General features: G+C 37.2%; 1 protein-coding gene across 3 annotated transcripts in view; it reads right to left on the bottom strand.

Annotated features, from left to right (window-relative positions):
- The window catches only part of CNTNAP2 (contactin associated protein 2), a 2,034,513-nt gene that overhangs the window by 1,483,981 nt on the left and 528,876 nt on the right, over positions 1-21,656 (bottom strand). The window lies entirely within an intron of this gene.

Consider the following 21,656-nt stretch of genomic DNA (forward strand, 5'->3'; position numbering starts at 1 on the left):
TTATTTTTTTAAATGAATGAATTTATTTATTTTTGGCTGCGTTGGGTCTTCGTTGCTGCACGCAGGCTTTCTCTAGTTGCGGCCAGCAGGGGCTACTCTTCGTTGCACTGCATGGGCTTCTCATTGCGGTGGCTTCTCTTGTTGCAGAGCATGAGCTGTAGGCGCACCGGCTTCAGTAGTTGCGGCACGCGGGGTCAGTAGTTGTGGTGCAGGGCTTAGTTGCTCCACGGCCTGTGGGAGCTTCCTGGACAAGGGCTTGAACCCATGTCCCCTGCATTGGAAGGCAGATTCTTAACCACTGCACCACCAGGGAAGTCCCAAGAAGTGCACTTTTAAAGAAAGGTTGCCAGGAAAGGAGCTTTTGGTGACATTTCTCCCCCACTCTTAGAGTCCATATTTATGCTTGGATTTCGCTTACCTTGAGTCAACAGACAATACCTAGATAGGGTTCGAGGGTGTTTCTAGCCTAATATCCTAATAAAGAATCAGACTGAATTTCCACCTTGTCAGTTACTCAAAGTTCCCTGACTGCCCTTGACTGTTTTCCGCCAACCTGACATATGTAAGATGAGGGGAATATTTGACACCAACTAACCGTACATTAGTTTCGTGTTCTCTAGCTCAGGGGTCCCCAACCCCCGGGCCACGGACAGGTACTGGTCCATGTCCTCTTAGGAACTAGGCCACACAGCAGGAGTGGAGCGGCGAGCGAGTTAAGCTTCATCTGCCGTTCCCCATTGCTCGCATTACTGCCTGAATCATCTCCACCCCGTCCGTGGAAAAATTGTATTCCATGAAACTGGTCCCTGGTGCTAAACAGGTTGGGGACTGCTGCTCTAGCTTACTTGGCAAACACAGGACCCAGTTTACATTTAAGTATACACTATTTGTAAGAGTCTGATAATAACATGGACTTAGGATCTCTCTATTAATTACAGTCTGACCTTGAACAGTCACTCAGTCTATCACTATATCGGCTTCTTCATCTGTCAAATGATGAGTTCTAAGATTCCCTCTAAATTCACAATTCTATATAATAAATTAGTATCTGCATTTATCAGATTTCCATCCCAAATCATGTTATCTGAAACATTTTTTAATCCCCTGCCCCATATATCATTACTAGAATATAATATAACATAATTTCTGGGAATGGGCAGTGAGGCTAAGCTTACAATGCATGTGGCACCCTGGAGACTGCTGGCATAATTAAGTAATTTTTACAGTGAGTGGAAATGACATACTTTAAAATTGACCATGTGTGTCAATGCAAAAAAATTCTGTCTCCATGCTTGCAGGGTATAAAATGTATTTATTATTTGACAGTTTCCTTCTCTTTAGAGCTCCAACTTTTTGTATCAATTAATTTTTTCAAAGGCAGTTTTGAAATATGATTCACCTAACAGTCCAAATGGATGGACATATGACCTATAGAAGTCTCTTACTTAAAATATTTGAGGATGAAATGAAAGAAAGCACTGATGGAGGGAGTTGATCAGAGAAGAAAATAAAAATAATGAGAGACTTAGAGCAAAGAAGGGAGAGAGAAATTGAAAGACAAATAGAACAAGAACAGAGGTAAAGTAAATACAAGAAAAAAAACGGATAAAGATGAGTTTGAAGCCTATTTAAGACCATAGATGTTTGTTTTGCTGGACTTAAGGACGATAGAGTTACTAGTTCTAAAAATAGTTTACTTGGTTTGAGTTCTACCTTCTTTGTAGACATAACCAAATAAAGCAGTCATGCCATGATGCTATTACGCTTAACCAGCCCTCCTGCAATTCCTTCCAGAGAAATGTCTGTTGCCTCTGTTTCACTTTGTTGAGGCCACGTGGCTTATTTCCGTTTAGGATGTTGATTTGTCTGTAGCACTGAAAATAATTGTGTTACTGAAGTTCCTATTCATTGACTAAATGTTAGTGCACAAGAGGTACAGGATATCTTACAAGCAGAGATGCATCTGCTGACTCTGCGTCCTCTCCTATAACAATCATGAATTCAGAATTTATTGGAAGGATAACTTGCTTTGTGAGAAAAAATAAATCTTTGTTTTTAAAGATTCTCTTGAAGATTTGTTTCACATAAAAACAGACAGACACTATCAGTATGATGTAAGAGAAACAGCCAAGCTTTCCTGGGGTATGTTAGCAACGTGGTCAATGCATATATTACTTGGATGGAAGTAAATTTGTCTTAATTTTGAAGTTTTCAGTATTGTCTACATATGATGCTTAGTATGTTCAAGGACGTTAAAAACAGGCATCTGAAAATTAAAATGGAAGACATGCAAAACCATTACTTTTTAAATACAAATTCTGACACTATTAATAATCATTCAGAAATGGGAGACTCTGGGTAAATGGGTTACCAGATGACTAAAGTTCAAAAATATATGGTGGGGGCTTCCCTGGTGGCACAGTGGTTGGGAGTCCGCCTGCCGATGCAGGGGACACGGGTTCGTGCCCTGGTCCGGGAAGATCCCACATGCCGCGGAGCGGCTGGGCCCGTGAGCCATGGCCGCTGAGCCTGCGCATCCGGAGCCTGTGCTCCGCAACGGGAGAGGCCACAACAGTGAGAGGCCCTTAGGCATGTGAAGGGTTAAATTTAAGATAATGAAAAATTAAATGAAATTTAAAAATCAGACCCTTGTCACACTAGTCAAATTTCTAGCCCTCAAGAGCCACACGTGGCTATTGGCAATTATACTGGATAAAGCAGATACAGAACATTTCTACCACTGCAGAGATTCTGTTGGACAGCTCTGATTTAGAGTATAGAAAAATCTTTCTCAATAGAACGCTTTCTAAATAAGTTTGCAATGCTCTGCAATTAATAGACATTTCCTGATTTATGTTCATCTATTTTGATTCAATGCTTCAGAGGTAGTAAAGTGCACAGATGTAGGAATAAGTGGATACCAACTTGAATGGTTTCTCTAGAACTTGCATTCAAGAAAAATTACTTGATATGAATTAGAGTTTGTGTTGTTGTTTCACAATGAAAAAGAAAAAGATTTGCCTTACTTGCTTTCAAAGAAAATACAACATAGCTACTTTTCTTCAAAATTAAATATGTAATAAAAAGCAAATCTTCCTCAAAATGATTAATTCACTCTTCAGCTCACCCTTCTCCCTGTCTCTTGTTGTCACTTTGTTGTGACAAGAAATTCAACTCAAATGTTACTTTTTTCATACTTTCCAGGTGGGTCACACGTACATCTTGTATTTTTTCCACTCAAGTTCACTGGATTGCTTGCTGATTGGATATGAGAGGCCATCTCTTTCATGCTTGTAAGACTTGGTGGAAAGAGTAATCTGGGGATGGGTTACTTTCAAACCTACGAATTTCTCAACTTCAGAATAAATCTGCCAATCGGATACCAGAGTATATATCATCCTATTAGTTCTACTTCAGAATCAATTCTACATATATCCAATATTTTAAACTCATACTCAATGATACCATTTGTATCCAAATCACTACAGGATTGAAATTAAAGGTATTAAACTCTAAATAGCACCCCAGGCTATAGGTTAAATCATTAAAATAATTTTTAAAGATGGGAAGGAAGTTTCTTGACATCATACATCATAGTGCAGACATCACAGTCTGCTTCTTCCACAGTTTAAAGGATGATATTCCAAATATTTGACAACCAGTAGAGCATGGACCCTGGCCCAGCATGACAAACGTGAGAGTAGGGTGGTGGCAGTACTGTGACCGTTAAGTGCTACCCACAGCTTCAAATAGCCCAGGCGCTTTGAGGAGACCTCCATGGATGGCTAAGCAGCAAGGAACACCTGGGGCACTAGGGTTAGTGGCTTCACCAAACATTGAGAAAAATATTTAAGTAATGAATAGAGATTTCCTGAAGCATACCAGCTATCAGCCCTGTACAACTGTCTAGCTAAAGAATAACACTGCTGCCATCAGATAAGCCCCTGGCCTTATTTATTTTTTCCTCTAAAGAACAAAATGGTGATAAAATTGCTTAGGAAAAAAAAAAGTCCTCGTTTAATCTACATTTTTTTTTTCCCCCAGAGCCTTGACTCCATATTATTCAGGTAAGTGATACTAAGTAGAACCTAAGCAATTTTTTGTGCATATCCTTTTTGGATTTTGCACTGCCCTCGGATTTCTTTGATAAGGCCAGTATAATTTTAGGTATGCTTCCTAATTTTCCTTAGAGGATATTGTGATCCTTATCATTGGCTGGCTTGCAAGCATATGTTCAGTGTGCAGTATTTGATGGGTTGTATCTTAGTTTTGCATTGTGCTACAGGAATTCCCCCGCTGGACTGCAGACTTTGTGGGTGTCCATTTATGGTGGTCTAACTGCATGCAGAGCTAACTAACGAGATTTTGAGATAAACAAAGACTGGTATTTTATAGTTTCTTTTCTATAGAAACACATAGCTATTGCAATCAAAGATGCATTAAAGATACAAATATGTAAATATGTCTTTGACCTCTTATTCTTTAAAACCTTCCTTTGAATGCCTGGCACAATGTATTTTTACTCCCGAGAGAGGTGACTTTTTCATTGTCAGATGTAATTTTTATAAACATACAGGTACTATGTCTTTATGTACCATTGGGCTTCCTGAAAGCAGACTCTCAGAAAACTGAAGTGTTATCCAGTTGTTGCAAACTTATTTAAAAAAAAAAAAAAAGATTAGTTTGCTCAGACATGTCAAGTGCTTGGAAATCATTAATCTAGTCCTCACAAGAACAAAACTGAACAAACAAAAAATCAGTAATGCTTCTTAGCTTAATCAGAGAATTGAGGTCACCAGGCAAAGCAGAGAGAGGCAAATGTAGTGAATCACAACATACCAGGAATAGAAATCACTGCTGGAGCCAGCAACCCCTAGGAGAACATAAAGAGTAATTGACTAATTACTGGAGACACAGTGTGGACTAGCTTCAGAGCCAAAAATCCTTGGGGGCCCAGCCTTGGGAGGAGGCACCCACACTTTCATGAGATTTACCTCTGGGAGGACCACCAGGTTTTCAGAATAAAGGTGGGATAAAATCCTTGTGCTTTCAGCAGGGGAAAAGGAAAAGTAAAAATTCTGAAAAACAACCAGAACATTATGTACTCCTTAAAATAGGCCTAGCCTAGACTTACCTGGCCCTAAGACTGGGGTTTGACTACAGCCAAACCAGTCTTGGCGAAGAGAAATGCCCAAGTCCAGCCTCCTCTAGTCTTCCACATGGTGGAAGAGAAATTACCGATTTCAGCCACCTCTGGTCTTCCCGTATCACATAAGGGGGGAAAAGTACTTGTGAAGGTCACATACCAGGTGCTTATGCCCACTAGAAGACTGAGACCTAATCAGTGGACTACAGAATGCTTGCTCTCCACTTAAACCTAACTACACATCAACAGAACTACTGTATAATCATGGGAATACAACAGAAAGATCTTCCCATCTCAGATTAAACAACATGCTACGAATAACCAATGGGTCAAAGAAAAAAATCAAAAGGTAAATAAAAATGAACTTGAGACAAATGAAAATGAAAATATAACATACCAAAACTTATGGGATACAGCAAAAGCAGTTCTAAGAAGAAAATCCATTGCAATAAACGACTACATTAAGTAAAAAGAAAGAGCTGAAAGGAACATCCTAAATTTATACTTCAAGGAACTAGAAAAAAAAATAATCTAAGCCTAAAGTAGCAGGAGGAAGGAAATAACAAGCATTAGAGTGAAATAAATGAGATAGAGCATAAAAAGACAATATAAAAGATAAAACAGAGAAAGTTTTAACTGGACTTACCAAAAACAACAACAAAAAAAGACAAAAGTGTAAGTGAAAGAGGAGACCTTACAGCTGATATCAGACAAATACAAAGGAACATAAAAGACTACTGTGAACAATTACATGCCAACAAATTGACTAACCCAGAAAAAATGGACACATTTCTAGAAACATACAACCTACCGTAAAGAAAATGAAAATCTGAACAGACCAATTACTAATAAGGAGAATGAATCATTAATCAAAGGCCTCACAACAAAGAAAAGCCCGGCACCATATGGATTCCCAGGTGAGTACTGCCAAACACTGAAAAAAAGAATTAATACCAATCCTCTCAAAATCTCCAAAATCTCCCAAAAAACTGAAGAGAATGGAACATTTCAGACTCCTTTCATGAGATGAATATAACCCTAATACCAAAACCAGACCAAGATATTCCAAGAAATGAAAATTACTAACCAATACCTCTCATGAGCATAAATGCAAATATCCCCAACAAAATACTAGCAAATACAATCCAGCAGTGTATAAACAGAATTATACACCATGGCTAGGGGGACTTTTTTCCAGTTATGCAGGTTTGGTTCAATACTCAAAATCAATTAGTGTAATCTATCACATCAATGGGCGAAAACAGAAAAATCTTTTATTTATTTATTTTTAATTGAAATATAGTTGATTTACAACGTTGTGCCAGTCTCTGCTGTACAGCAACGTGACTCAGTTATACACATATATACCTTCTTTTCTTAATATTCTTTTCCATTATGGTTTATCCCAGGAGATTGGATCTAGTTCCCTGTGCTATATGGTAGGATCTTGCTGTTTATCCATTCTAAATGTAATAGTTTGCATCGTGTAATCATGTCAATAAAGACTGAAAAGCCAATACACTTTTATGATAAAAATTCTTAGCAAACATGGCATAGATGGCACCTTCCTCAACTTCATAAAGAATGTCTACAAAAACCTACAGCTGGGCTTCCCTGGTGGCGCAGTGGTTGAGAGTCTGCCTGCCGATGCAGGGGACACGGGTTCGTGCCCCGGTCCGGGAAGATCCCACATGCCGCGGAGCGGCTGGGCCCGTGAGCCATGGCCGCTGAGCCTGCACGTCCGGAGCCTGTGCTCCGCAACGGGAGAGGCCACAACAGTGAGCGGCCCACGTACCGCAAAAAAAACAAAAAACAAAAAAAAACACAAGCCTACAGCTAACATCATACGAAATGTCAAGAAACGAAATGCTTTCTCCTTAAGATGGATAGCAAGACAAAGACGTTGACGGTCACCACTCCTATTCAACATTATAAATTGAATGGAACAACTAGCTAATGCAATAAGATAAGGAAATTAAAGTTACACATATTGGGAAGGAAAAATGGAAACTGTCTTTGTATGTAGATGACATGATTGTTCATGTAGAGAATTCTAAAGAATCAACAACAACAACAACAAACTCCTGGAACAAATAAATGATTACAGTAGGTTGCAGAATTCAAGGTTAATATACCAAAGTTAATGCTTCCCTATATACCAGCAATGAACAATTAGAATTTGAAATTAAAAACACAAAACAATTTCCATTAGCACATGAAAAATAAGATACTCAGGTAGAAGCCTAGCAAGATACATACAAGATTTATATGAGAAAAATTATAAAATGTTGATGAAATAAATCAAAGATGAACAAAATAAATTCAGAGATATTCCATTCTCATGGGTAGGAAGACTCAGTCTTGTTAGGATCTTCTTTCTTCTCAATATGATCTACAGATTACACACAATCCCAACCAAACTCCCAGTAAATTATTGTGTGGATACTGATAAACTGATTCTAAAGTTTATATGGAAAAACAAAAGACCTAGAATGACCAACACAATATTTCTGAAAAAGTTAGAGGACTCACAGTACCTGATTTCAGGACATTATAAAGTTACAGTAATCAAAACAGTGTGGTATTGGTGAACAAGCAGACAATAGACAAATAGACCAACGGAACAGAATAGACAGCCCAGAAATAGACTCGCAAATACAGTCAATTGTTCTCTGACAAAGGAGTAAAAACACATGAATGAAAAAAGGATAGTCTTTTCAAGAAATAGTGTTGGAATACGTGGAGATCCATGCAAATCTAGATACTGAAAACGAAATTATTGTTTATACACTACTCCAACTACTTTCATAGAAAAAGTATTTTCTTTATTCCTTACAAACAGTAGCTCTCTTCCTCAGCTCTCTGGGGGATCTGAGTTTTAATTTCATCACTTGTTTTTTTTTTACATTAACACTTACCTTTCTAATTATTTTCTTAAAGTATCTAATTTTTCCCTAAACTCAAAATGTTATTTTCAGCTTCATAAAACCAGGGTATAAATATTCAAACTTCATGTTTACCGATGTCTTTATTCCGGCATTCTTTAATATAGTAACCCTACTTTGTAATTTAAAAATGTACTTAATTGCTCAGAATTTTGTTTAATATTGATAAAAATAGTCACATCAGCAACATCATCATTTGATGGGTGAGAAAACAACAGGTGAGAGAGTGGAGGTGACTAGTCAAAGGTCATAATGGTAGAATGGGAACTAAATCTATGATTTCCAACACCTTTCTCCTTTTTAAGGACCCTGGAGCCTAGGTTAGCTTAGAAATAATTTATACCTTAACCATTTCCAATAAAAAGAACTCACATGCAATGAGAAAATTAAAAGAGGAAAACTCAAAAATACATATAGAGAATATGAGGAAACAATTCTAATGGATTACAGAAAGTGGACTGAATAAATTAGTTCTGTTTGCAGAATTTTTTTGGCAAACAATGCCCAAAAAAAGACAACTAAGCCTGGATAGGAGGGGAGTCTGGGGGAGAATGGATACATGTATATGTATGGCTAAGTCGCTTTGCTGTGCAGCTGAAACTATCACAACATTGTTAATCAACTATATTCCAATATAAAATAAAAGTTTTTTAAAAAAGACAACTAACTCAAAGCATTGGCATAAAAAATATATCAAATTGTAAAAGAAAACAGACTTAATTCCAAATATAAATTTCTGAAGGCACTTACTACATTTGGAAGCAATTTATTAGCATTAATTAAACACTATTAAGTCCCTAAAATGTCAAGCACAATGCTACCTTCTTTCATATTATGTAACTCTTTCAATGACCTCATGAAGTAGGTCTCTGTTTTATAGCTAAAAAGTCTGAGGTTCACAGATGTTAAATGATTTGCTCAAGATCACATGAGTAAACAACAAGACCAGAATTAAAACTCACTTTCCTGATTTCAAGTTCAGAGCTCTTTTACTGTATATTAGAGCTCAATGGAAGGCACATTGGTGAGTATGATGGATAATGTGTTTCATAGCAGTTTTACACCATAGTGACTGGTTAAATGTAGGGTAAACAAAGGATTACATTTTGATGTTACGGTAGGGTGAGCATCAAGGTGATTAATATTCATATGAATAGTCATAATAGCCATCACTTCCTAGAGTAGCTGTCATGTGACTTACACTGCGTTAGGTGATTTAGAGCTTCTATCTCATTTCCCCACCACAACTTTACAATAAAAGCATGATGATCCCATTTTACAAAGGAGAAAACTGATGCTTAAAGTAACTAGGTGACTTGTCCAAGGTCAGACAGCTCAATGTTTGAACTGAGGTTTGTTCCTTGAGGGTCCACACTCTTCCGGATATATTTTAATTTTCTTAACCACAGTCAAAATTGTTGTTTTCATCCTTTCAATTTTCCCTCTTGACAATAGGTTAAAATTTCACATGCAATTAAACATTTCTTCAGTTTGCTTATTGTGTGTCCCATTGCATGTTCTGGCTGAAAGCACCTACAATTAGCCAGTGCTGATTAGAAGCGTATGCAATTTCCTAAAGGATAACTCTTATTAAGCATAAAAGGAGGCCAGCTTTTAAGATGTTGGCCTTTATTGGTATACGTTTTGAAGATTTTTATGCAGGGAAAATGTCAATTCAAATGTAACACGAAGGTGCATTTTCTAAATGCATCTTAAATGCTTGCAACTGTGACAGGCCTCGATGTAAATGTTTATCATATGAAAGCATAAACTCTGACAGAAAAGTATTTCTACAAGACAACAGGGAGTGTAGGAGACTAGATAAGACCGCTGAGATGACAGTAACTAGAGATGAAAAACACGAATGTGCCCGCCGTCTCCAGGAACCTGAAAAATACATTCCTCGTCTTCTGGCTATGATGTCATCTCTGACCAGTTTTAAGGCATTTTAAAGTCAGTGATTCTGTGCATCCTGAGATGTCTCAGCAGATTAGTAATGGACTTCAGGACCTTAAACTTCTACGTCACTGGTTTGAATCCAACCCAAGTCATTACCATTTAAAGGTCATCCATTGTTAAAGTAGTCACTGAAAACTGATTTGCCCATTTAATACATCTCTGAATACTGTTGAATTTACACATTAAATCCTTGTACTCATGCCAATTTGACCACTGCCTGATACACGGATTTGAGATGAGCCTGAGTGAAAAACGTGTAAGGGGTAACTTGAGGGCATAGTTAGCAGGGGTAGAATTCACTGAAGTGACTAAGATTCTAACATTCAGGAAAAAATACTGGGGGGGGCTTCCCTGCTGGCACAGTGGTTGAGAGTCCTCCTGCCGATGCAGGGGACACGGGTTTGTGCCCCGGTCCGGGAGGATCCCACATGCCGCGGAGCGGCTGGGCCCGTGAGCCATGGCCGCTGAGCCTGCGCGTCTGGAGCCTGTGCTCCACAACGGGAGAGGCCACAACAGTGAGAGGCCCGCGTACCACAAAAAAAAAATATTGGGTACGTACAGAGCGTCCTCTGCTATCTTCTGGTTGAAAAGAAAAAATACACATTTTTCTCAGTGAATGAATTGCTTAGAGAAAAGAAAACATAAATTACTACATTTATCTTTATCATTATTTCTCAGTATTTTCTTAAAGAAGCTGAATACCCAGTGGAAATATTAAGAAAGTTGTGAAACTTGCTTTGTTAAAGTGGTTATCAATTGCAGGTAATTAAGAAGTTATACATGTACATAGGGATATGCATCACATATCATGTAGGTATTAATTTGGAGTAAGATTCCAAGACAAATTAAAATTAGGAATGAGTGCATTGTGCATTTTCCCAAATCATAGCAGAATCACAAGATGGCGAATTTGTGAGGAATCATTCCTTTAGGAATTGTTCCTGTGACAGTTTTCAAGATTATTTGAAAAATTTTTTCTACACGTTTTTAATCAGGAGGACAAATGCAATGTACTATTTGCTTCACAAACCAAATTTCATTTTCTCCTTTCTACCTAAAATAAACTGGCTCAGAGATTAGAAAAAGAAAAAAGAAGGCCTCTAAAAAAGTCAGTCATGATGCATTTCCCTTTCCTTGATAATACATGGGAGCGTAAGAAAACATTAACTTGTTCCATAAAACTGCTTTTTACACAATTACACGATCTTTGGCAAATGCTACAATCACTTTCTCCTGGTTAAGAGCAGATTCTTGCTTCAAGAAACTTGCAAATGAGGACGTTAAAAAGCCTGGAAACTTCTTAGTGATACAAAATATTTATTTCAATCCCTGGTAATTTTAGTTTCCAGACTCTAGAGCAACCCAAACCTATTAATAACCACGTGCTGAAAAGACTTATACGGTATGATAACACCTACATGTGGAATCTAAAAAATACAACAAACTTGTGAATGTAACAAAAAAGAAGCAGACTCACAGATATAGAGAACAAACCAGTGGTTACCCGTGGGAGAGGGAAGACAGGAGAGGCAATATAGGGGTAGCAGGGATATATTGTACAATATGGGGAATATAGCCAATATTTTATAATAACTATAAGTGGAGTATAACCTTTAAAATTATGAATCACTGTATTATACACCAGTACCATATAATATAGTACATCAACTATACTTCAATTAAAAAATATGATGGTAAAAAAAAAGCAACGATAGTAAAAACAGTTCAATAAACAAAACAAGACAAAAGACTTATAGATGTTGCAACAAAATGGGCTTAGCCACAAGGCATTCGGAGAGCTCTAAGTGGCCAGAACAGCAGCACAGAGGCCCTGTCCCTGCAGGACCTGAGTAACAGGCGTGCAGTGACCAGTCACCGCCTGACTTTGAAAGACGTGACATGATTGGTTACTGATCTTGATGAGCATCTGTTACTTCTGTATCTGTGAACTGAAGAGCTAGCAGCAGCAACGTTTGTACTTTATGCAATTACAGTTCAAATGCCCTGGACTGAAATGTGAACCCAGTTGTTGGGAGACTGGTATTATTTAAAGAGACAGTGGTAAATGAAATTGCTCAGATAGGAATCCTGTTAAGAGAAGACTTCCTGTAATTATGTGAATCATACCACATTTGGGAAACTCTTATGTGAGGTTATTTGCAAAAAATATCTCCTTAGAGAATAAGAAATTTAAAAAATGTATTATCAGCGAATCAAGTTTTGATTAAAATGTGGTTCCTCTTTCTATGGGGATCCTGTCATATGTGAAAACCTGATACTTTAATAACAATTTATTTAGATATCCTGCTCACTCTCTTTAGCAAGAGAAAAAAAAGATACACAATATTTCTGCATGATAAAATATAGTATATTCACATAAAAAGACTCCAGAAAATAATTCAAAATGTGAAACGCTTTTGATTCCCTGAAGAAACCAAATATAATCTTTTGTGTACCTCACAACTGCAGGTTTTTATCAGATTGTTTTAATAATGGTACCACTGTTCAATTTGTTATATTTCATCAGGCATGCACGGCAGTCAGTATAAAGGAGAAGTCAGACTTTAAAATATGTTCAAATCTTCTGATAATAAAAAAGTAGTGGCAGATATAATTATAAGGCAGCGACAGATAAATGAAAGATTCTCACGGATGTTGTTGGCCTACTGTTTAGATCTTAAGGAACAAACGTCCCAAGAAAATTCCTTTTTCTCAAAAGAAAATCCATTCAACCATCTTTTTCTTTTTTTCTTTCTTTCTTTTTTTTTCAGTTTGCCTATGGTTCCTGCCCTTGATGACCTCATGGTCAATTAGTGAGATTTACATTTAAACACAAATTTAGAATACAGTATAAAAGTCATAATAAACACACAAAGAATTTCATGGCAATTTGCTGCCTTATAACTCATCTATCTCATTTGGCTTTCAGAAGACAGGGTGGGCATTTGGAGGACCAGTCATAAATGAGGGAACTAAGGATCTGCAAAATGGACTGATTTGCTCAAGGCCACCTGCTCATCAGAGGCCACGTCAAAAAGTAAACAGTTCACTTTTGACTACAAGTGTGTTTCCAAGGTACCGTTGTGGCTCTTTCCTTCTGATTATAACAGGATTCTCAAGTAAAATTGTAGAGAAAATGTTTTTGAAAATGCCAACATATACAATTATTTTGATTTTTGGGGAAGCATCCCGTAGGCTATATACAAAAGATAGAGGCAGAAAGTTTTAATAGCTAAATATCTTAGTTTTGCAAGTTATAATTTGCTTACCCATTTTATACATGGGTGCTCTAATCAGCTAATAAGAGTCGTAGTTAACTGATGAAGAGCTTTGATTTCCTTCCTAGGATAATTAAGATAATCATTAATAGTCTCTTCTTCATTTTTATGTCACCCCATGGCAATATTTTCCAGTGGGTTTGTGATACATGATGACACAATAATTGTTATAAAATTCAAAGTAGAACTTGTAGAAGAACAATTCTTATGACTATTGCTGTGTCATGAAATAAGTTCACTCTGATTAATATCATTAAAGTTAAGTAGCACAGAAATGAACCGTGATTAGAGTGGTATTTTCAATTGGTGCCTCCCTTATAAATGAATCACTTCATTGCAGAGCTTGTGTCAAAGAAAGTCTGTTTAACACCATGGAATTCCATCTCTACTTTGGGTCAATAATTGTTAGGGAATCAACTGTGTCTGTCTTGAGAACTCTTCGCCTTCAGCCATTTTTAGACACAGAAATCAAATTTCTGCATGACACCCTCTCCACCATGAAATAGAATCCTTAATTGATTGTCATGGAGAAGGTTGGTGTTTAGCCAAGTATAACATAAGAAAACTTGAACACAGACAAAGACACACACACAGACGTCCTGCCACCTCTTTCTATAGAAAGTGTTGTTGTTTGATTGCAATAAAATTAAATGAATTTCACTATGAACAACTAAATCTTGCAAAAGCAAATGAAGTTTTTGCTTATTTCTTCTGTCTCCCTTGTCACCCCTCCTTTTTTGCATGATTATCCCCTATGGCTAAACATATGCCCTAACTTTTCAATGCAAATTTCCATTTTCACTAGCTTTAAAATACCTGAGAAAAGAATCATCGAATACCTTGCTTCTAAAAACCAAACCACGTAATACCTATGCAGCCTAAAACTATCACAAATATATATCCACGTAGTCTAAATTCATATGTCTGTATCATTTACGTGAGTACCACCAAACAACTTTTAAGTCTAGTTTATCCCTCATTGCTATGGTGATACGTGACAGAGGGGAACAAAGGCTACTACAAAGGCAATGACACCGATCACAGATAACATTTGTTAGGTGCTTACAATGGCAAGACATTGTCCATGTATTATCTCACTTAAACTGCACAGTGGTCCTATAAGGCTGGTGTTATAGTTATTCTGTTTTTGTATATCAGGAAATTGAGGCACAAAGAAATTACCATCTTGCTCCAGGTCACATATCTGGTAAACGTCTAAGCAAAGATTTTATTCATGGCAGTTTAACTATAGACCCTGGGCTTTTAACCACCAGTTATTACTTACAGATCTTAAGGACTGTTTTCTGATAGATTGTATGGTTTTTGAGAGCTAGGCACTGGAGATACTGAGTTCTAGAGTTATTCAATTGTTGAGAAATAAAAATTTTCTCAGTGAAATGATAAAACTATGATTAAATGACACAATTAGTAACAGTGATCTCTTAGGTAACTTATGTACCTCTCTCAGAGAAAGGATGCTAGTTAGACATACAAGTTAATGTGCTTCATTGGCAGAACACTTGATTAAATAAATGTAATCTTCATAGTATTTAATTTTTCTAGTACAGCATTGGAACCATGTGGGCAGCAAGGACTAATGGTACCATCTGTCCCTATGTTATGATAAATATTGGCTGAATCTACTCCAAAGCCCCACGAAAAAATACACTGACCACATCCTAAGATGGTATCTGGAAGTTGTATGTTTCATTATGAAACTTCTAGAGAATTAAAGGAGTCAAGTCATATTTCTTATTATTACATAGTATTTTTAGGCACCTATGTATATAGAAGCCAATGTTTTGTTCTAATATACCATCTGAAAAGCAATGTTATAGAAAGTCATCAAGAATGAGGAGAAATAATAATCCCTTAAAACTTCTATTTCAATTTCCTTTTCTACTAAGTCAGTGGACTAGAAAAGTGGGCAGTCTGGCTATATGAATGAAAAGAAGATTCCAAATTAATTGAAGATAATTTAAACTAATATTTTAAAAATTTGTGGTTAGATTTTTTTCTCTTTTTTTTTTTTGCGGTACGCGGGCCTCCCACCGCCGTGGCCTCTCCCGTCACAGAGCACAGGCTCCGGATGCGCAGGCTCAGCGGCCATGGCTCACGGGCCCAGCCGCTCCGCGGCATGTGAGATCTTCCCAGACTGGGGCATGAACCCGTGTCCCCTGCATCGGCAGGCGGACTCTCAACCACTGCACCACCAGGGAGGCCCTGTGGTTAGTTTTTAATCCCATAAGAAGATAATAAATGCTGTTCTTATGTATAATAACTTTCTTGCACATGACTACCACATTGATCTGGCATTACAGAGAAGGGAATTATTTTCAAATAATAAAATTTTCATAATAACTGATTCTTCCTATTAGGCTAGGTATCAACATTTATTTTTTAATGGGAATCCTTTAGAAACCAATGATAAGAAATATTCAAATGCATCTGGACATAAAAGAATATATTCAATATATATCCTTCATAGGTACTTCAATATCTATGAAGTAGTCATAGCACTGATGCAATTCAAACTCTTGGATTTAAAGATTACCTATTCCCCTCTCCTGTCTTGTAGAAAACAGAGCTCTCCAGCAGAATGTAGGCCCCATGAGAGCAGGATATTAGTCCATATTTTTCCCCAGTGCCTAGCACATATGTAGTGTCCTTTAAGTATTTGTTTATAACTTGAGAAATGAATGCAGTGGAATCTGATTGAAATTTCGGAAGTACTCATGGAATCGTGCTGTGCTCACCATATGCCATACATACAGGCTCAACCTAGCAGCACTGTTACTCTATTCTTGACTTCAAAGGTGGTTTTGGATTATTTGTTCATTAACATTGCAGGGTCACTATCACCTTAAGTGTATTAAATATTACCTTTCAGTTAAACCAAGTAAAAGAAACATATTTTCTAGTACCAATTACTACTGGGCACCTAATCTGAGGGATGTAGACTGAATGCTTTCCTCTTAAACTTCATTTTCATGTACATGTATTACAAACAATTCATTTCATTTGACAGATAATTATTTCTAAGCTTAATAGAAAATATACCAGTAAGTGAAATGGATATACTCATCTATTAGATGTCAAAAACGTTTTTATTCTAATTACACACCCAGAAGTCTTTCTCAAATAGTCTCTTTTACTTTATGACAGAATAATTACTCCTTTTCACATTATTATTCCCACTGAGATTTTTTTTTCTTTCAAATGATCTTTATCTAGTGTCTATTATGTGCAAAATACTGTTCTGTGTGACTCATCATTTTTCAGTTTATTTGGCCCACACATAGACCACACATGCTACATTATTGAGTAGTACGAGGCTTTACAGTGATTTAAAATGATCAAATAAGTTTGTTTTTTTTTTTTTTGCGGTACGCGGGCCTCTCACTGCTGTGGCCTCTCCCATTGTGGAGCACAGGCTCCGGACGTGCAGGCTCAGAGGCCATGGCTCAGGGGCCCAGCCGCTCCGCGGCATGTGGGATCTTCCCGGACCGGGGCACGAACCCGTGTCCCCTGCATCGGCAGGTGGACTCTCAACCACTGCGCCACCAGGGAAGCCCTCAAATAAGTTTTAAAATGGAACGATAACTAGCTTTAACAGATATTGATCTTGATCTCCATTTTACTTTGATATACATATAATTGTGAAAAGTGTTCACTACATGCCCCTTGCTAAGTAAACAGGGGTCACAGTTTAATGAAATTCCATTTTTGGTACCGCTTTGCTCTTACTTTGCTCACTGATAACAGCAGTTGGCCTTTGCCCTCAGACTGTTCCATGCGAGTTCTTCAACTGGTTTGTACACTCGTCTTCTATTTGGTACACTGGTACTATACTATTTGGTATAGTATCCAGCACCCCTATCCCTGGGAAGCAGAAGGATGGTGCAAGAGGTCTACTGAAAGGCTTTGCACCTTTGAAGGTAGGGCCAGCTCACAAATGGTGGATCAAGGGGGGCTGCTGCGAGAGGTAGCGCACTGACTGACTTGTTATCTCTGGAGGGCTGGACAGAAGGAAAAGAGACAGGCTTGCCAAAGGAGAGCAAGAAGTCTTGAACTGGCAGGTGGGATAAGGAGCTGGGGCAAATTCCCTGGGTCATATGAAAAGGGTGGCTGCTGTGACTACTTAAAGGATGCTGGGGCTTCCCTGGTGGCACAGAATCCGCCTGCCAATGCAGAGGACGTGGTGTTGAGCCCTGGTCCGGGAAGATCCCACATGCCGTGGAGCAACTAAGCCTGTGCGCCACAACTACTGAGGCTGAGCTCTAGAGCCCTCGAGCCATAACTACTGAAGCCCGGGCGCCTAGAGCCTGTGCTCCACAACAAGAGAAGCCACCGCAATGAGAAGCCCGCGCACCGCAAGGAAGAGTAGCCCCCGCTCGCCGCAACTAGAGAAAGCCTGTGTGCTGCAATGAAGACCCGACGCAGTCAAAAATAAATAAAATAAAAATAAATTTATATAAAAAAAAAAAACGATGCCAGAGGTCTCAGGTGGAGCGACAGAGTCAAGAAGAGCACCGATCCTGCAAAGCCACAGAACTATGTTCATATAATCCATCATATGTAGAGCATGTGTCTTAGGAGCAAGTATCTTACATAACCTGTATCATGTGCCACAAGTGATACACTTTAATCTCCCATCAATAGGAGAAGCATTTCACTCATATCCTCAGGCATTTTAAAAATTCCTCTAATATGACAGGTGGCGTAAGGCTCTCTTAACACACATAAAAAGGCCTAGTATGCTCTAAATGGGAAATAAACTACTTGCATATTTCTTTGTTTCTGTGGTCTGTCTAAAGTAATTCAAATGATTTGAAAAGCAATTAATGTCCTATCTAGTATGACATACTGCAGAAGTTTTATGTGTGTTTTATTGAACTTTGGGTTGAGTTTCACTAGTTCCGAGGGATGCTGAGAGCTTCAAGTGCAGTGATGACCACTGTAAATATGAAAAGGGAGATATCTATGGAGGAAATCAAAATTATCTGAGAGAGTAACAGATTTTTGAGGATCATTTTAAGAAACAAGGACCCCCTCTCAAATATGTTAGGTTAAAAAATCTTATACATTTATTATAATAACTATTACGTATATTTATTATACACACAGAGTAGAGAGAGATTAATGTGAGGATGAATAGCATAGCTCTTCTGCCATTTGAGTGAATCACTTAATCTCACCAAGATAGAATGTTTTCATAATTGAGATAATAATGTCCACCTATAAATTATCATCAGGATTAAATAAGTTAGTTTTTGGAACACAGCTGGCACAAAGATTGCAGTATATCTAGCACAAAGGAGGGTCTTAACATGTTGGTTCTTTTTTCCTTCTTTACTTATAATCTACTGATTGTATACGCACGGTGTGTCTGCTTGGCGATGCAAAAACCTTTGCCCTGAAATGTCGGTTTTGACAAAAAACCCTTTTTGTCTGGGCATATTCTGGTTATTGCTGTAACTTTTACAGCCCTTTTACATATGAGGGTTATTGTTAGACCTTTAACTTAATGTTTGTCTGTGGTTTGTGCTGCTTGATAAAAAGAATTTTTCTCTCCTCTAAGTTTATGTAGTTTGATATTTTTTCACACTATTATGCTTGCAACCCAAGAATAAAGACAACTCATGCCAAATAACTAGAAAAAGTGTTAGGTATTAGGTATTAGATCTATAGACTAACATGCAGCCAAGTAATCATGATTTGCTTGTCACCTGTATAATAAGACACTGATAAAACCTGTTAACATGGTTCTTATTATATGTTCCCCAAACTCCTATCTACTGAGCAGTGTTCAAAGATCAGTCTGACATATCCTTTGTTGGCTGAAAGTTATCATGTTCTTACCCTGGGTTTATCACTCTACAGTGAGAATTTTCTGAATGAGAGAGCTCTTGCCTTTTAAAACAGTATATATATGTATGTATATATATGTGTATGTATCTATATACACACAAACATATTCATATATGCATATATATCATCTTTCTGTAGTGAGGAAACTAGGTCAAAACTCTAATTTAAAATTTGATACAGAGAATTTATAAGATTAATGATATATGTGAAATTCACTTTCTCATTTCACAAGCCATGATATTTATTGTCTTATTCTGAGTAATGGTTCTGTGACTTCAAATATCAAAGCGATCATACATGGTTGTGTAGCTTATACGTGCGTCTTCTGTGTTTTCAACCTGTGAAACTTTGGGTGGTTTTATCTCAAGCATGATGTATTAAAATACTCAATATTCTGAGATACTATGTGGAATATTTGGATACAGACAATGAACTAGAAACCTAGATATTATAGTGGGAGAGGGAAGGAAACCCTAAGAGCCCCTTGTTTCTAGATATGATGCAATAGCATATGTCTCTATAAGTTTTAGCGAGGTATTTACACTTTTGAAGCCCCCATGTTCTCATATATGAAGTAGGAGTAAGAACAATCTTGCCAACCTAAGATCTAAGTTGAGGGCCAGATGAATAATAGATATGAAAGCACTTTGTAGATGATAACTCAGTATACACAAGGAAATATTATCTGTGTGTCTGATACACACTAGGTCCTAAACAGTTAGAAAACGGTCTAAGAGGTCATCAGAGGGATAAGCATATGTCCAGCTAAGCTGTGGCAAAAGTTGTGGACCCAAAGGAAGCCCTTGGGAGAGAGCAGGACCTCTTGTGAAGGATGAACAAGTCCATTAGAATGTTAACAAACAGAGACATGCAGTAACAGAGACATAGAGAAAGACTGAGAAAGAAAACCTAATGCACTGAAAGCCAACAATCAACCGAGGTTATAAGGCGCCATCTAAGGGCAAAACTCTACGTGAAACGTCCCAACAGAGATTTAAAAAGTTTTGTTCTGTTATTCCAACAACATGTATGTTTCCAAAATAAGCAAGGAAATTCATAAAGAACGAAATTGTAAAATGTGGTAAAAGTGTGCTCATAAGTTGTTTAAATACTAAATACTACACGCAGGGAATAAAAAACAAACGTGAAAATTATGAAGTTTTACCAGTTTACGTAATTTTCTGCCTCAACAGACACTGAAGGATTTTGTAAGTTCATTTAACATAAACGTTATTTGGATATTTAATTTAATCCATTTTTACAAATGTTATTTCACATATCAATACTATACTCCGTGACCTTGAGAAATTAATGAAGTAAATTTTTCCTTGGGTTTAAAATAAATCCCAGAAGTAGTTCAAATTATCTACACAAATTAAAGTTCTTCATGCAAAGTGAAAACTGTCTATTTGCATACAGAAAACAATTTTTCTTTGGCCTTAAACTAATATAACTTTATATATGAGGATCAGTGACAATAGCACACCTGAATTCACTAATCTGCATAAGCAATCATCATATGTAAAATAATGTTAGATTAAAAAGACCAAATTTCTGGTAGACTCCAGATACACAGTATATGTCATAAATAAAAGTATGAAATTTGAAAGATATCTTATTATTATGATATATGACAGTTTTTTATACTTACAGGTAATACTATTTATACAAGATCTGGGTACATAGTAAATGGGTAGCTTCTTTGAATTTGATAGAAACCTGCTGAGATAATGAATCCCACTGTTTCCCTATAGCTCTAATCAATTTATTTCTAACCTATGTCTTTCTTTTGAGTATGCACTGAGAGGGGGAAAAAAGGCCAATAATTATAATAATTAGTCTAAAATTGTTGTGCAGTTGACATAAATGGCAATAAGCATCGATCATCTCCAACTTGTGGCAAAATTCATGACATTTTGCAATCAACATTCGTTAACCAGTAACCTGAAGTGTCTTGACTTACATGTTCCATAGATGAAGGAAATATAGTGTATCTCTAGAAATAGGTCAGCTGATTGGAAGTACTAACATCCTACAGACACAAACACACACAGGGATGGAGGGGACAGAGAGAAAGACAGAGAGAAAGAGAGATTTTAAAAAATAACTTTACAAGGGACTGGTAGAAAAATATTTTTTTCATTGAACATTATTACACTTTGAAAAGAAAGCTACACTGAGGAAGGAGAATGGAGGGAACTCACATGAATAGAGGTCTTAATATTTTTCTGGAACATAGTAGGCTTTTACGTATACTATCTCATAGTAGAAAAAAAATCAAGAGGTATAGGTTCTTGAAGAGTTGTTTTCAACATCTACAGGAAGAATTGTAGGGAGAATGAAAAAGAAGCAGCCTGTACCCATTCTTATTCTATAAAACCATATATTCTGCAAAATCACATGTAAAATATAGCTTCTAGGGCATAATGGGCCATTATTTACCTATGTATAATAGTA

The sequence above is a fragment of the Globicephala melas genome, chromosome 9 (genome assembly GCF_963455315.2).
Source record: "Globicephala melas chromosome 9, mGloMel1.2, whole genome shotgun sequence".
Classification (NCBI taxonomy): domain Eukaryota; kingdom Metazoa; phylum Chordata; class Mammalia; order Artiodactyla; family Delphinidae; genus Globicephala; species Globicephala melas.